At 35.6% G+C, this 5665-nt stretch overlaps 1 pseudogene; it reads left to right on the top strand.

Annotated features, from left to right (window-relative positions):
- Window positions 1-2477: 2477 nt before the first annotated feature.
- LOC145007635 (5S ribosomal RNA) lies at window positions 2478-2595 on the top strand (annotated as a pseudogene).
- Window positions 2596-5665: the final 3070 nt, after the last annotated feature.

Raw genomic sequence — 5665 nt, 5'->3', positions numbered from 1 at the left:
ATGAGTTTCGTGAATTAAATGATAATTTTTCTGTTGTAGGATCTGAAAATGAAGATATGTATGAAGATGAACCATTGGAATTTAATCCTGATTTTCCACCACTTTAGAAATGGACAAGAAATCATCCCAAAGAATAGGTAATTGGAAATCCACAAGATGGTGTGTTGACAGGAGCTCAAATTTGTGCGAAAAATGAGGTACTAAATGCGAACCAAGAATTATGTATGTTTAATGTTTTTATTTCGAAAATAGAGCCAAAGACAGTAAAGAATGCTATGGGACACTCAGATTGGGTTGTTGCTATGCAATCTGAACTGGCTGAATTTGAACGAAACAAGGTTTGGAGATTAATTCCTAAACCTTCTGATGTTTCAATTGTCGGATTAAAATGGATCTTTAAAAATAAAACCGACAAAGATGGCAATATTATTCGAAATAAAGCTAGACTAGTGGTTAAAGGATATTCGCAACAAGAAGGAATGGACTATCAAGAAACATTTGCTCCTGTCACAAGACTCGAAGCAGTTCGCATATTTTTAGCTGATGCAGCTCACAAAGACTTTGATGATTTTCAAATGGATGTTAAATGCGCATTCTTAAATGGAGAACTTGAAGAAACAGTGTATGTTGAACAACCACCAGGATTTATAAATGAGGAACATCCTGGTCATGTCTACATTCTTGACAAACAATTTATGGGTTAAAACAAGCACCAAGAGCCTGGTATGCAACACTTACAAATTTCTTGAAACAATCTAAATTTAAATAAGGATCAGTTGACCCCACATTATTTTGCAAGAAAGTTGGGAATCATCTCATGCTTGTTCAAATTTATGTTGATGATATTATTTTTGGCTCAACTGACCCAGCATTGTCACTTGAATATGTAAATCTAATGAAAAGACAATTTGAAATGAGTATGATGGGAAAAATCAATAATTTTCTTGGTTTGAATATAAGACAGAACATGGATGGAATTTTAATCAATCAAGGAAAATAACAAAGAACTTGCTTGAAAAGTTTGGAATGACCAACAACACGAAGTAGATACTACTGTTGTGGGAACAAGACTAATGGCAATGGGAACAAGACTAACTCCTTCATTAGATACTCCTGCTGTGGATTTAACTCCTTATCGAAGCATGATAGGGTCCTTATTATACTTAACTGCAAGTAGACCTGGTATTATGTTTTCGGTATGTAATTGTGCTAGATATCAAGCTAATCCCAAGGAACCTCAATTAACTGCATTGAAATTTTTTTTCGCTATCTTAAAGGAACAATTTCTTTAGGACTTTAGTATCCTGCGAAATTGGGATTTTTCATTCAAGCTCTTTCAGACTCAGATATAGGAGGATGTACTTTAGATAGGAAAAGTACAAGTGGTGGATGTCAAGTATTGGATGGAAAGTTGGTGACTTGGCAATCAAAGAAGCAAACTTGTGTTACTATATCAACTGCTGAGGCTGAATACATTGCAGCTGCTGCTTGCACTTCGCAAATCATTTGGATTCAGACTCAACTTCGTGATTATGCTATCAATATGAAAAATATTCCTTTGTATTGTTATTCTCAAAGTGCAATTCGCATTTGTCATAATCCAGTACAACACTCAAAGACAAAACATATAGCTCTTCGATATCATTTTATCAAAGATCATGTGGAAGATGGTAATATTGAAATTCATTTTGTTAAAACTACTGAACAACTTGCTGGTATTTTTACAAAACCTCTTGATGAAAAATCATTTGTAAGAATTTTAGCAAGTTTGGGAATGATTGATGTGAATTCAGTTTCAAAATAAATAATTCAAGGATGAAAATCCGGTTAGAAGCTCTAAGTCGGAATTGTTAAGAAGTTACTGTTCATTCAGAGGCTTCACATCCACATTTCTTCGCATCCGCACATATAACAACTAAGGTTAAGTTTACTTTTGATTCATTTTCATTTTCGAAAAATAGAAAAACTTGAAAAATCAAAAATATTTTCTTTTGTTTAGTTTTTGTGTTTATAATATATATATATATATATATATATATATATATATATATATATATATATATATATATATATATGTTAACCTTGTTTTTTAGGGATTGTGTGTTTTAGCTTAGTCCAGTGCTTAATGCGAAGACGTCATTCTTGTATGTTTCTATGGGAAGGTACTATTTGTTTTTAACTTAATGAAATTATTGTTGGATTAGATGTCTAAGCCCATAACTATTATTGGTATGTACTTGACCCGAGAGTAGCATGGTCCATTTGGGTTGCATATCATCAGGACAATATTGTGATACGTGCAGAGGGGGGTGTTACAAATGGTATCAGAGTCAGGGCACAGGTCGATGTGTTCGACAGGGATGTCGAACCCTATAATGTGGGGGGGGGGGGTGAAGGTAGGTTGCATCTGATCCTACATCGGCTTGGAAGGAGAACGAAACATCTCCTTATAAGGGGTATGGATACCTTCCTTGTCACAACACGTTTTAAAGCCGTGAGGGCAGCAGATCCCATAAGAACTCTGCAGTTAAGCGTGCTTGGGCGGGAGTAGTACTAAGATGGGTGACCCCCTGGGAAGTCCTCGTGCCGAGTGGCCCAAAGCGGACAATATTATGATACGTGCTAGAGGGGGGGTATTACAAGTGGTATCAGAGCCATGGGTTGTTTTCTACTATATTTGATGCAAATGTATATTTTTTTCAAGTTGATGAAAAAAAATAACATGAAGTTTGTCAAATTTTATGATAATTACTTGATTTTATGATAAACTAATAATTTGTAAAATTTGAGTCACTTTACTACAAGAGTTGAATTAGATCAATTTATTAAAAGATAGAATGATATGATTATTTTATTTGTTTTAAAAGTTTGATCTAAGTGGTTTTAAGGAGTTACAAATTTTGTCATAAAATTTTGGAACCCAAAAGTTTTTTTTAAAGTTATGATCTTAAGAGTTTTGAAACTTCCATAAGTTATGGATGTGAAATGTCTCATTTATTAACTCTTTAGGTTATGAAGTCCAAGAGTCTTCAAAGGATAATTATCAAAGTTTCAAGATTTGTATTAGTTTATATGATTATCTAATTTCTTGAAAATTGTTGATATGAAATATCTTTACTTATGAGTTTAATCTAGATCATAGAAAAATTATTTGATTATTGTGTTAATTGGAATATTTGATCTTAATGGTTTTTATGAACTCCATAACTTGTCCTCAAGTTATGGAAAGTGAAGAGTTTTTCTTTTTAAAGTGTCATTAAGACTCATAGGTTATGAAAGTAGAAGAGTCTCTATTTTTAATGTCATCATTAAATGATTTAATGTCTTCCATAACTTGTCCTCAAGTTATGGAACTTAATTTTTTTTTTCATTAAACCTTAATTAAACTCATAAGTTATGAAAAATCCAAGAGTTTTGAAAGGTTTCAAAACTTGTCCTCAAGTTTTGGAATTTGTAAAGTTACCCCCCATGTATACTTTAATTCCAAACTAGACCTTAGAATTTTAAAAGTTAAAATTCAACCCTTATACTTTATAATATTATAAGTTAATAATATTTATATATATGTATAAGAGTAAATTCAGTCTTACCGTTAGTAGGCCTTATTCACGAAGCCGGTCTATAAGGGGGGTATAAGGTTACAGCCTATTGATGAGTTTAAAAACAAACTTAAAGATCGATTAGATCAATGAAACATGTAGATGAATGACTAAGTAAACAATTAAGAACAAGCTAATGAATCAAAAGGTGTCGAATGATTCAATAAACAATCCTCAGAAGAGCTCGATAAAGAACGTCAACTGTAGAGGATTTTAGGGTTTACAATATTCAATGAGAGTGACGACTGTTCCTATACGCATACATGCATGCATATATTTATAATCAAACCCTAATAGTTTTTCTAACAAAAATAACGCTAACTTAGCTGAACACTGATTGACAAGCCCAATCCGGTTGTAAAACAAAAGGGCCCAAGACGCAACTCTATTATCTTCAACAATCTCCCCCTTTACGTCTTTGGCACAGAGTCTTCATTCTCTTTTAACAGCAGAAGGCTTCTTTACCGTTTCAAAAATTTTCGGTATTATAGCCAGAATGTGATGCCTGAAGGTGATATACCAACGAAGCATATCAGTGAAGTTCTTCTTGTCTGCTGTTGAGTTCTGCTTGCATCGGTGAATGATATTTATAATATGCTCCAGACAATCTGTTGAAAACAGATGTTTGTCTACCAAAGCAAACAGAAACTTATGCTTGTCGCCTCTGGTGAACATGACCGTCAGATTGGAAGAATCAATTTGCCCTACCTTCATTTTATGAACATCTCCTGTCTTGGAAGTAGGCTTGACGGTCGGTTTCTTGTTCATAATCTTTGCTATTTCCTGATCCATAGTGGCGAGCTCATGGATGTAGGAAGCCAACATTCTTTTGAGATGTTTAAGAATCGGTTCATACTCTCTATGATTGGAGAGAAGAATGCTGTATAGAAGAATCCAATCATGCGAATTCAGACTGGGAAGATCTGCCAGAGAAATGAGATGTTCTGTGTTGGCCGTTCCTCTGTTGAGTTTGAAATTAACGTTCACAAATTTCCCAGCCTGTGTCGGTTTCAGTAACTTGACTTTAATAATCTTTTGAGCACTCCATGTCAAGTACTGCGGTTGACCATACTTCAGATAGAAATCTATTAACTCTCTGTCAACCTTCAAGTTCGGATGAGGGATATCAGCAGTGACATCAAAGCAATGAAATGTAAAAGCTTTTCGTGTGATTGGCATGTCAAACTGCGACTCTTTTGTATTTTCACACTCGAAGGATGCAATCGGTTCCAACCAATATATGGAGGGAAACTCAATCGCTTGAGTGATGAGTGTGTCTCTGTCCTATTCTGGGAACAAAGTCTTCTTGGCTTGTATGGCATCCTCATCCTCCTTGATCTTTCTTTCCCTAGCCTCGGCCTCTCGAGCTATCTTAAGAGTTTCATCTAGCTCTTTGTCCCTTTTCTTTCATTGAAGAGCTTCAGTGATAGTTTCATCTGAATCTAACTCGCTCTCAACAAGGACTTGTTTCCCAGAACCCGAAGCTACATTAACCTTCGATTCTGTCTTTGACACACCTTCCTCTCCCCCTTGTCGCGGAAGAACAAGCTTCTCCGAGACACCTTTCATTTCGCTCAAGATGTTAATTGCAGGAAGGAGTTTAGCCTGGAGATGCTGTCTGATAGTAAGGGTAAAGAAGGGATCATGAGTGTCAAGAACACTTGTTAACATATTCTTGACATCACCAGCGCAACCTTGAAGAACTGCCTGCTGAGTTTTTAGCAAAGAAATTTCTTGTTGTGCCTGGGCCAGTTGTATCTTTTGTAGGTCAATAGTTGCCTGATGCTTGACAAGATCTTCCTTTAGGGTGCTCTCTGCTGCTAGAGAAGCAAAACGTGAATCCAAAGATTTGAGAAATGATGTGGATTCAGTTTTGAGGTCAGCACGCAGAGCCTCAAATTTGGAGGTTTCACCCTGAAGGGTAGCCGAGAAAGAGTCAACGGACGTCTGAAACTTGGCCGCACTGGAATCAACATGAGCTTTTAGAGAATCAAGAAAGATCTGAGTTGTGTGAACAACCTCAGAAACTTCCTTGGTGGCTTTGGATCATGAAGCAGCTGAGTTGT

The sequence above is a fragment of the Lactuca saligna genome, chromosome 7 (assembly GCF_052625555.1).
Source record: "Lactuca saligna cultivar CGN05327 chromosome 7, ASM5262555v1, whole genome shotgun sequence".
In the NCBI taxonomy this organism is placed as follows: domain Eukaryota; kingdom Viridiplantae; phylum Streptophyta; class Magnoliopsida; order Asterales; family Asteraceae; genus Lactuca; species Lactuca saligna.
The sequence above is the reverse complement of the archived record's forward strand: the minus strand, read 5'-3'. Positions and strand labels throughout refer to the sequence as shown.